This window comes from Hemiscyllium ocellatum, chromosome 27 (assembly GCF_020745735.1).
Source record: "Hemiscyllium ocellatum isolate sHemOce1 chromosome 27, sHemOce1.pat.X.cur, whole genome shotgun sequence".
Taxonomy (NCBI): Eukaryota; Metazoa; Chordata; class Chondrichthyes; order Orectolobiformes; family Hemiscylliidae; genus Hemiscyllium; species Hemiscyllium ocellatum.
The window spans coordinates 2,507,345-2,519,874 of NC_083427.1; the positions used below are offsets into that span (position 1 = coordinate 2,507,345).

A 12,530-nucleotide genomic window follows, 5' to 3' on the forward strand; every position below is an offset into this window, starting at 1 on the left:
TCAGATCAATAGATTTGGCCCCAGCTGAGATACCGCTGTACCAGAACCGATATTTAAAATTATTTTAAATGTATTTGGAACAATCTGATAAGATGCCACCCAAAAATACTACTGCAATTAGCCACATTGTCAATTTTCAGTAGCCTTAGACACATCGTCAATTTCAAATGGCACATCTTGCAATGACAAGAAAGGCTGAGAGTCCAAAGACTTCTTGTCATCATTAATAAGCTCAGTCTTTCTGTAATCCCTCACTACCTTATTCCGTAGTTTTAAGGCAGGCCGCACGTTAGCTGTTTTCAACATCCTAAAGTTTGCAAAATAGGTTCATTTCATGCATTTTCTGAGCATTGCAAATGATTCATAAACACTTGCATCAACGTAATAACAGATGGAAAATGGTATCAATCTACAAAATCAAATTTGAGTCAGTGATTGGCGGTAGTAATTGGCTATGCATTCTTCAAACATAGTCAACGTTATGGGAACAGGTCAAAGTGATTGTCCATTATCCATCATGCGAACAAAATCGTCAATATTATACATGAAATGGCTTCCCATGGTTATCATATTTTAGAAGAATGTGGGCACAAGTGACCTAACATTGGGATTCGGAGAAGTGATTTTAAAACCGTACAGAGTCCAAGAACACAAGTGCAAAACAACTGAATGGGTAACATCAATTTCCGTAATCTGAAAACAATGCAAATAAATTTAAGGAACAGTGAGATTGAATCTACCGTGCCATGTCACTGATTGGGGTGAGGGTCAGATTATGCTAATCATTGTCCGGTTTCATCAAACTGTTTCTTACAAATTATAGAAGACAAACGACAACAAGCTAGCAGATGTGCCACACACAATTCGATCCTTCATTTCTTGCAGTGAAACTGGCGAATTCAGTTCAGTAATTCAAAAGCGAAAATCAATTAAAATTGTTCAGCTTTTTATTGCAGAAGATACCTTAACTCCACGATTTTTTATATACTTCGAATCTAAGCCATATGGTGCTGCATAATCAGAAATCAGTTCATAATTTGTTGCCATAGTCCACTTCTGTAAATGAGAATGGGCTCACGGAACAGCAATTCACTACACCTAGAAACTAACACTAGCTATTGCATGTCTGAGGAACAGGAGAAGGCATCTCAGATTGTAGAGACAGTACATATGTTCAGTTAGGTCGCAAATAATCTCTCACAAAAAAAACCTTAATTCTATATTCCTTGACAGCTTTGATAACACATATCCATCGGTCTCATTGGGAAAGCTTAACTCCCCAGTAGCTATTAGCTGTTGAGACTTAATGGCACAATGTGTGAGATAATTGTTTCCAATTTAGTTCCAGAGTGGCAAATGTACAATTTAATCAATCACGAGCTTAGTCTGTAATAGCGAAGTCAAATCTGCTGCATGCAACCATTCATCAATCTAATATTTACATCAGATCACTACTAATCCATCTAAACTTAAGAGAGCACACCCAGGTCTTCCAAACGTATTACCAACATTTAAGTATTTGAAGACTGTTCTCAGTGTATTACTTTTGCAGAATCGAGGTTCAAGACAGACCTTTTAGAGAGTCCTACACGTGGATAGCTTCTTTGTTCTGCAAAATTATACGCATAGAATTTATTTTGATTTAGACATTGCGAAAGATATTTTTTTTAAATCGGGGAGGCGAGTTTTGTTTTACACAGAGTTCCATGTCTGGAATTTTTGGAGAAGCCTCCACATGGACGAATCTGCAGTGCGTTTCTTTTTCATCAGAAGTTTGAAAACTGGCTGTTCGACGAACTCCACAGGTGTCGTTTTCATTCATTCATTTAACTACGTGGTGATTTTATTTAAGATTAATACATCTGATTTTTAAAAAGTTCTTATTTTCTGCATGCTTACTATTCCTCTTTGGTGCAGAAAAATCGTTTATTTTGTGTTCAAAGATTCAGTGAAAACTACTTTTCTTAAGATTAATGACGTCTAGAAAATATAATAGACAGAGATTGTAGGCTAATTGATTTAAAGAAGTGATTAAACAACAAGATCACTCAGAGAAATCGGTAACTGTCAAGAAAGGTAAGAAGTCACTTCAGAATTGTCTTGTGGCTTTTTCTCTCTCAACCATATTCTCAGTTTTGGGCACTTTGGAATGTATAGTCTCTGCAACGAAAATAGATGAGCAATGAAATTTTGGACATGGAGACTGAAACGTATGATAAAATTAAAATAATCACGTTTAAAGGACTGTGCACGTGAATGTCAGATAGATGGATGTTTTCCTCACGCCAAGATTAAGGAAATCTCAAATCTTTGAAGCTTAATATTGAAGGGAGAGTGAGAAACTGGAAGTTATTGCAGGCATCTGTAAGAATAAAATAATCAAGAGTGTATATGACAGCTTAAGTAGATGATTGCGAAACAGAACGTTACATGTAGTAATCTCTGGTTTTCTCAAATGAAAAAAAGAATTAAAGGATAAAGGGGAAAATCAATGGCTGAAGAGGGTGTAATGTTCATGGATTTGGGTTTGTGGAACCTTGACATCTCTTCGGGGGCAAAAAAAAGTCCTGCTTAAATAGGATGGTTTTAACTATACTGGAAAGGAACGATTATTCTTGTGGGAAGATTTGTAAATTATATTAAGGGATACTGTAAACTGTTAGAGAGAGGGGGTGAAGGGATCCTACGTAGAGAGTAAATAGAGAGGTAGATGAGGATGGATTTAAATCTGAAAACAACAAATGGATTATAGAAGGCAGAAAAAACAAGACAAAGAACAAAAGAACTCTGAATAATTAATTTGCATTTATTTCAATGGAAGGCAACTCACAAGTAGGGCTGATGATTTGGCAACATCGCATTGGGGCGTCATACCTCTGACAGAAACCTTGTGGGATGGACTGTCTGATAGCTCAATGTTTTGGATCACAGAAGATGCAGCAAGTTATGACAGAGAGGCAAAATAGGTGAGGGACCAGTGTTTTGATTATGGAAAACATTGCTGTGGTATCTAGAGAAGACGTTTCTGAGCAATCTTCTGGTTAAAATATAAGAGTTAGAATTAGACATAAAAGAAGGTACGATAATCCTGATGAATTTGTACTGTAGATCTTGAAGCAGTCAGAGGAAAATGTCGTAATAAAACGTCGAGTGATCTTAGGTCTATGTAAGAATAATAAGGTCAAAATAGCAGATGATTTTAAATTTCCTTAACAATGATTGGGACTACCATAGTGTTAAAGGTTTAGATGGTGAAGAATTTGTTATATGTGATAAACAAAATTCTTCTTATCAGTAAGTGAATGTTCCTCCTACAGAAGGAGCAAAAGTGACCTTAGCTTGGGTAAAAAGAAACAGGGCAAGTATCAAAACTATGTGTAGGAGAACATTTGGGATCTCGTGATCATTATTCTACATATGTTTAGTAGTTATGGAAAAGGACCATTCTTTCATGAAATAAATGCATATTTATTTGGAGAAAGGCAAATATTCCTGGCATGAGACAAGAGCTTTCAAAAATTGAATGGAGTCGACTGTTCGTTAGTGAAGGGATGTCTGATAGGAAGTAGGAGGCATTCAAAAATGTGATGTCGAGAGTTAAGAGTTGTTACAATCCAATTAGAGTGAAAGGCAAGTGTTGGAGAATGAGAAAACAATGAATGTTATAACATATTGAGTCAAGAATAATAAAGCCAAATATTGAACATAAACAACTGGGTTCCAATAAATCTCTTGAACAGTGTAAAGAATGACGAGGCATTTTTTAGGCTGGAGATCACGAAGGCAAATAGAGCATATGGGATATCCTGAGTACGTATGGTTAAGGCTATCCAAAAAATATTCTGCAAGTCTATTAAGAAGAAAAGAACAACTAGGTTGAAAGTTAATTTAAACATTAACGAGGTTTCCTTGTGTTGAACCTCAGGAAATGGGACAGATATGAAATGAATATTATCTACCAGTTTTCTTCCTGTGGAGATTAACAATAGATAGCAGAAAACTTCAAAAAATAAATATTGTTTTTTGAAAACATTCATCAACAGAAGGGGAAGACTGGATGTCTTAGACAATATAATTTTGGTTAAATCTCAGGGACCATATCTCGTGTATCCAAGGACATTGTGGGAAGATGAGGGAGGAAACCGCTGAGGTTCTTGCAGAAGCATTTCTATTGGATATAAATACGGTTGAGCTGCCGAATGACTAGAGATTGAATAAGGTTTTTCATTTTTTTTAAATCAGGGATTTCAGTTGAAACCTGGGAACTATTGACCTATACGCCTGACAGATACGGTTTTGGGGCATAAATCTTTGAAGTTTGCTTCACATATTGATAAGGTTGTTCAGAAGACGTTTGTCATGTTTGTATTCATTGCTCAGACCTTTACGTATATGGGTTGGGATATTTTGGTAAGATTGTGTTGCACATTCGTGAGGATTCCTCTGGATAACTGTGTCCAGGTCTGATCTCTCCACAGAAAGAATAGCAGCATCATGCTGGAGAGGATTCAAAAGAAATTAACAAAGACGTTGCCTGGAATAAAGTGTTTGCATTTGACTGAGAGGCTGGATAGGCTGGAATGTTTTTCCTTTGAACGTAGGAGATTGCAAGGTGCCCTTATACAGATTTATAAAAGCTTGAGGGGTATGGGTAATGTTAACAGCAGGTGTCTTTTCGATCGGGTGGTGGATTTCAAGACTGGAGGGCATATTTTTAAGGTGAGAAGCAAAACATTCGGAAAAGACATAAGAAGAAACTCATTTACACCGAGACTGGTTCTTGTGTGGGATGAATATCAAGGGGAAGTGTTGAATGACGTTTCTAAGACACTTAGACACGCACATAAATAAGAAGTGTTTGGAAGGATACGAGGAGAACACAGCCAAGTCGACTAGTTCAGTTTGGGGTTACGTTCAGCTTTCCCGTGGCAAATCGAAATGCTGCAAGACACACAGATGAAGCAACGAATGTTTATTCAAACTTGCAAGTTTGGGCTTCTTCCAAAAGAAATGGGAAGGTCGCAACGAAAGGTTTACAGCAGTAATATTTATACATTATTCTTACATTTGAAAACATTAGTAACAATTCCATTGGTTAAAACATTTCACGCTTCTCTCTGCCAATTTTTAATTATCTGTATGTTCTTAAACATTATATTGTTTTTAACAATTCTGCTGGCTAATGTTAATTCTGCTGGCTAATGTTTCTAATATCCTAAAGGACTTCTATTGTACTCAGGACATCTGTATCTTAATCATTACATCATTTCAACAATTCTGCTGGCTAAAGCATTCTTTGATTATCTGTATTTTTTACATTCTGAAGGCTTCCATTGTTTCTTGCTCAAGGTTACTTAGCTTCACAACAGCCCAGCTTCAATCAATAACCCATGTCAGCTTCATCCAAGGTCACAATCCGCCATGTTTTTGACATAACAGTTCTTTCAAGTTCCTTCATGTTTCCAAGCAGACCTGCTTGCTTTTTAGTCTCACAGTTAGCCCTTACTTATTAATCCTTAGTTAAACTGCAAAAATTACCTCACTGTGATGTGTGTGAGTGTGAGAGTGTGTGTGTGATGTGTGTGAGAAAGAATGTGTGTGTGAGTGTGTGTGAGAGAGAGTGTGTGTGAGTGTGTGTGTGAGAGAGTGTGTGTGAGTGTGAGTGTGTGTGAGTGTGTGTGTGTGAGAGGGAGTGTGTGTGTGTGTGTGTGAGAGAGATGTGTGTGTGTAAGTGTGTGTGTGTGTGTGTGAGAGAGAATGAGAGTGTGTGTGTGTGTGTGTGTGTGTGTGTGTGTGTGTGTGAAAGAGAATGAGAGTGTGTGTGTGAGCGTATGTGTGTGTGAGAGAGAGAGTGTGTGTGTGAGAGTGTGTGAGAGAGAGAGAGTGTGTGAAACTGCAGAAATTACATTACCCATATCAAGATGAGAGGGGAAAGATTTAAAAAGGATCCAAGCGGCAACCTTTTCATGCAGACAGGACTGCGTGTATGGAATGAGTTGCCAGAGGAAGTGGTGGAGGCTAATACAAATCATAACATTTAAAAGGGACCTGGATGAGTATATGAATAGGAGAGGCTTTGATGGATATAGGCCAGATTTTAGCAAATGGGCCAAGATTCATCCGGGATATCTGGGCAGCATGGATGAGTCAGACCAAATGTTTGTTTCCATGCTGTACAACTCTGACTCAATCTTATCTCCTTTCCACAGTATTTCACATTCTTAGTTTTTTAAACAACCATCTAATTCCCTTTTCAATACATCAACTTGAAAAGGGTTCACCATAATCTTTGATTATTTTAGTAATCATGTCACATTTGTGCCCTCCTTTTCAATGGGTAAAGATTTTTCCCATATATTCTGTCCAGACCATTCCTGATTTTGAACACCTGAGTTAAGGGCATTCACTTGGGAACACAGAAACCGGAAAGGCCTTTCAGTCCTCAAGCTAGATTCGGCATTCAATTAGTTCATGGCTGATCTGGGACCGAATAAATACATTCAGACCAGATTCCTTAACATCTCAGAGTTATACAGCATGGAAACAGACTCTTTGGTTCGACTCATCCAATGCCAACCCAGTTTCACAAATTAAGCAAATCCCATTTGCCTGCAATTGGCCCATATTCCCTCTTCTATTCATGCTGTTGCTTCTCAAAAATGTATCATCTCCGGTTTAAAATCATCAATTGATCTGGTCTCAACCAGTGTTTGTGGAAGAGAATTCCTAATCACTATCACCCCTTGTGTAGAACTGCTTCCTAACATCTCTCCTGACTGGTCTGGCCCAAACTTTAGATTGTGCCTCTTAGTTGTAGAACCAGTAGAATTCTACTCTGTCTTTTCTTATTACTGTAGTATCTTGAAAGCTTCAAACAACTCACCCCCTAACCTTATAAATTACAGAGAAAAGAGACCTAATTTGTATAATCTGCCCTCATACTTTAACATCTGAAGTCCAGGTATCGTTGTTGTAAATTTACACTGTGCTCCCCAAAAGGCCTAAGCAGTGGTGTCAAGCTCTGCTGGCAGTACCCCGAGGTTATAACCAGGGTTTGGTATAGCTGCAGCACAATCTCTGCAGAATGAGACTCCAGCCCCTTTTAGCCATCTTGATCATTATTTGCACTTTTGTGTCATCTCAAAGATGCAAGCACCTGAACCTCCAGACTTCTCTGGACATTTAACATCATACCATCGACAAAACATCTTGGTCTTTCCTTTTCCTTGTCCAAAATGGATGACTTCCCACCTGCCTACAATGAAACCCGTCTGCCAGTTTTGCACATTCACCGAACCTATCAATGCCCCTTCGTAACTTTGTACTGTCACCGACACTGATTCTATGACTCTCCTCCATACCTCTAGTGAAAAACGTCTCTGATATGTTCAGCTTCTTAAGTACTTTCTGAAGCTGTCCTGCCACATTTAATGACCTATATACTCAGATCCCACTGAATCGCCTTTTTCTAAACACACATTTGGTTACACACAATGATTATTATTGACCAAAGACAATTTTTGTTGAAACCTTCGGTCTTGAGGTTTCCTGCATGGCAAACACCTTCTACCAACCAGATTTCACTTGCCCACAAATCAGTACTGACCACTCAGGCTAAACAATATTAACATTGGCTTTCCTCTGGAATTGTTGTGATGAGTGCAAGGTGGAAAGTTTTGACAAAAAAGTACATTTAGCAATATTTGTACGTTAAAAATGTTGGATTCTCAGGAGGTGTACCTCTTGTAATACAGTACATAGTTAGTTTGGTCAAAATGTATAAATTCAAAATTGTATCTTATAATTCTGTACCGATGTTCTTGAACAAACATTTCTTTCATTTTATTGTCTGAAGTATTTTACTTGCCCTCCAGGTTAAAGTCTTGAGAACTCAAAAGAATTAATAGAGTCATAGAGATGTACAGCACGGAAACAGACCCTTCGGTCCAACCGTCCATGCTGGCCAGATATCCCAACCCAATCTAGACCCACCTGCCAACACCCGGCCCATATCCCTCCAAACCCTTCCTATTCATATACCCATCCAAATGCCTCTTAAATGTTGCAATTGTATCAGCCTCCACCACTTCCTCTGGCAGCTCATTGCATACATGTACTGCCCCTGACGTCTCTTTTATATATCTTTCCCCTCTCACCCTTAACCTATGCCCTCTTGTTCTGGATTCACCGACCCCCCAGTCTATTTATCCTATCCATCTGGCATCTCGGCAGGGATAAAGAACGAATGAATTCAGAGCAGCTGATCTGCTTCTCTCCAGTGGTAACTATCCGGTGTTCAATGAGCTCAGATAAACAAACAGCCAACTACTGCTACATATACAGGTGGTCCATACACTCCCAGGTACAATTCAAATGGTATTGTTCAGTTTATCCTGCTCCTCTTGCTTCTATAATCCCATCATTTAAATCATGACCTTGTTTTATTAAGAGACAGAAGATCAGCGAAAATATTACAATGGAAGAATGGCACTTAGGTGGGAGCAAGCACAAAAGCAGCAATGTTTTGGTTCATGTTAAGTTTCCAGGTGGGAGTGGGGTAAATGCAAAAGATTGGCCAGGAATGTATCGGATTCAAGAATATTAAAAGTGACATGGACACGGATGACAGATTCAGCCCCAGGTGAGATGGGGGGGGGGGGGGGGGAATGGAGACTGATGAAGTTCTGCTAATTAAAACGTCTAGTTTTCGCAACGAGGCGGTGGGGGGGGGGGGTTAAGCTGTCAACACTCACCGAAGACGACACGCACATGGTGAACAGAGACATTCACCTTCAGGGAGAGGGATTGATTGATTGTTTTTACTCATTGAAGGTTAACAGCTTTGGTCTTCCACATTTTAATTGTAGGACAATTCTACGAATCCAGTAGCAGTGTCAGATAAGCAGTTTGATCATTTTAGTCACAGTGGAGGAATGGGGGGGAGATAGAGCCGGATATTGTCAGGGTACATGTGAAAACTAACACTGGGCTCTTGGCTGATGTCACCTAATGGCAGCATGGAGATAGATCCTTAGGGAACGCCCAACTACAAAGACTTGGGAGAGGAAAGGGAAGGTGGAGCTAGGGTGGGTGTTTGTAAGGATCATTAAAGACGACAGAGACAGTACTAGATACAGACAGCTCTGACTCTCTGATGGCTGTTTTGTGTGGAAGTCTATCAAAAGTCTTTGGAAAGTCACGGACACAATACCATCAGCTTTGCCACCATCAACCCTCTCTGTTTCTTTACAAAACATAAGTTGATTGCCTCTTCAAAAGAACGAGTATTTTAATCAAATATATTTTTACCTTATGTAAGTAATACTATTTTTTTCTTAATTACTAGCATTTGTCCATATCATTTTTAATTTTATCCAATTTCTTGTTTCCAATTTTCACAACCATCGAAGCTAAAATAATTGACCAAGGATGAAACATTTACAATACTCCAATTTTCTGGCCCCACTGCTAAAGTGTAAGGGATCTGAAAAATCTGCATTTTCTGCACTCTCACTTCCCTCAGTATTTGTAGATGGATTTCATGCAGTCCTGATACAGAGCAGCACAGTGGTTAGCACTGCTGCCTCACAATGCCAGGGTCCCAGGTTCGATTCGAGCCTCGGGTGACCCACTGTGTGAAGTTTGCACGTTCTCCCCGTGTCTGCGTGGGCTTCCTCCGGGTGCTGCGGTTTCCTACCACAGTCCAAAGATGTGCAGGTTAGGGTGAATTGGCCATGCTAAATTGCCCGTCGTGTTAGGTGCATTAGTCAGTGGGAAATGGGTCCAGGTGGGTTACTCTTCGGAGGGTCGGTGTGGACTGGTTGGGCCGAGGGGCCTGTTTCCATACTGTAGGGAGTCTAATTGAATCTATTAAATTTACGCCCAGCCAAGCTAACTGACACCTTGTTATCTGGCATTCATATCTGTTCCTTACTAATTATAAAGCATCTCACTGTCCGAATTCTCAAAACATAGCTACAACAGTTACTGGTGAACGCGCTGGTGTCTCAGCAGGTGCGATAACTGAGTGAATCCTCTCCCACATTTGCAGCAGGTGAACGGTCACTCTCCAGTGTGAATTCGCTGATGTTTCAGCAAGTGGGATAACTGAGGGAATCCCTTCCCACACTCGGGGCAGGCGAACGGTCTCTCCCCGGTGTGGACGCGCTGGTGCACAGTAAGTTGCAAGGATCGCCTGAAGCCAGCCCCACAGTGAGAGCAAATGAACGGTCTCTCGTCGGTGTGAACCCGTTGATGAGACATCAGGTCGCCGGAGCTCTTGAAGCACTTCCCGCAGTCTGAGCATTAGAAAGGTCTCTCATCGGTGTGAACCCGCCGGTGTCTCAGCAGGTCGGACGACACCGTGAAACCCTTCCCACATTCGGAGCAGGTGAAAGGCCTCTCCCCGGTGTGCACTCGCTGGTGTTTGAGCAGGTGGGTTGACTGAGTGAAGGCCTTGCCGCACTCCGAGCAGGTGAAAGGCTTCTCCCCGGTGTGGACCCGCTGGTGTTTGAGCAGGTTGGATGACTTAGTGAATCCCTTCCCGCACGTGGAGCAGGTGAATGGCTTCTCCCCGGTGTGGACTCGCTGGTGTTGGAGCAGGTCGGACGACACCGTGAAACCCTTCCCACATTTGGAGCAGGTGAATGGCTTCTCCCTGGTGTGGACTCGCTGGTGTGTGAGCAGGCTGGATGACCGAGTGAAGCCCTTCCCACATTCGGAGCAGGTGAAGGGCCTCTCCCTGGTGTGCACTCGCTGGTGTTGGAGCAGGTTGGATGACTGAGTGAAGCCCTTGCCGCACTCCAAGCAGGTGAACGGCCGCTCCCCGGTGTGGACCCGCTGGTGCTGGAGGAGGTGGGCTGACTGAGTGAAGCCCTTGCCGCACTCCGAGCAGGTGAACGGCCTCTCCCCGGTGTGAACCCGCTGGTGTTTGAGCAGGTGGGATGACTGAGTGAAGCCCTTGCCGCACTCCGAGCAGGTAACCAGCCACTCCCCGGTGTGGACCCGCTGGTGCGTCCGGAGTTGGGAAGAGGCAGTGAATCCCTTCCAGCACATGGAGCAGGTGAATGGCTTCTCCCCGGTGTGGACCCGCTGGTGTTGGAGCAGGTGGGATGACACCGTGAAACCCTTCCCACATTCGGAGCAGGTGAATGGCCACTCCCCGGTGTGGACCCGCTGGTGCCTCAGCAGGTCGGATGACACCGTGAAACCCTTCCCACATTCGGAGCAGGTGAAGGGCCTCTCCCTGGTGTGCACTCGCTGGTGTTGGAGCAGGTTGGATGACACCGTGAATCCCTTCCCACATTCGGAGCAGGTGAAGGGCCTCTCCCTGGTGTGCACTCGCTGGTGTTGGAGCAGGTTGGATGACTCAGTGAAGCCCTTCCCGCACGTGGAGCAGATGAACGGCCTCTCGCCGGTGTGACTGCGCCGATGGGTCTCCAGCTGTGACGGGTAAATGAATCCCTTCCCACAGTCCCCGCACTTCCACGGTTTCTGCCCGGTGTGACTGCACTGATGTTCGGACAGGTCGGATGACTGGCTGAAGGCTCGCCCACACTCGGGACACGTGTACGGTTTCTCCCCAGTGTGGCAGCGCTTGTGCCTTAACAGGTCGGACGACTGGCTGAAGCCTCGACCGCACTCCGAACATGTGTACGGCTTCTCTCCAGTGTGAGCGGCGCCCTTTCCTTCCATGTCCAAAACACAACAACTCTCGGGTTGCAATAAACCGGCTGACGTCTCGGTGGATTGAGATTCCCAGCTCCACACCCTCTCCTGCTGTAACCCTGTGAAATCGATTCAACACCCAACAAGTCAGGTTTGAGAACACCCGCAAAAACACAAAGGCACGATGTCAAGTTGAGCTGAATGAATCGAGGCCGGCAAACTCGTCTCCTCTTAGTCTCGAGGTCACCCAAAACTGCCTGTGTGAGACTAACATCGAGTCTTCTTCACCCATCACCCCCTGTGCTCAGTAACCTAGGCTCCCAAGTTAAGAAGCACAGAGGTTTTCAAATTCTCATCCATCTTTCCCATTGTGGTTATGGTCATGCCTTTCTCTGTAAGCTCTTCCAGCTCTATAACCCTCCCGAGATGTCTGCGCCAGTCTTAATCCCGGCCTCTTTAACAATTCCTAACCGGACTCTGAATTTCCTCTCTCTGACCATCACTCACTTTCTCCCTGTAATAAACCCCTGAAAGCATTCACTATGTTGTTGGTCACTGGGTCTACTATCTCCTCATAGATACAAATGTTGCTGATTATGTTTTGGTGAAGACCATAAGATACGGGAACAGAAATAGGCGGTAGTATGTACTGCCGATGCTGGAGATTAGAGTGGTGCTGGAAAAGCACAGCAGGCCAGGCAGCATCCGAAAAGCAGGGAAATCGATGTTTCGGGCAAAACATCCTGATGGTTCATCAGGAACCATCATCGGGTACAGAAATAGACCATTTGCCCTATCAGATCTGCTCTGCCATGGCTACGTTTCTCAAACCCATTCTCCTGCCTTCTCCCTGTAACCCTTGG

At 42.7% G+C, this 12,530-nt stretch overlaps 1 pseudogene; it reads right to left on the reverse strand.

Annotated features, from left to right (window-relative positions):
- Window positions 1-5,568: 5,568 nt before the first annotated feature.
- Window positions 5,569-12,530, reverse strand: part of LOC132828703 (zinc finger protein 208-like) — a 61,837-nt pseudogene continuing 54,875 nt past the window's right edge.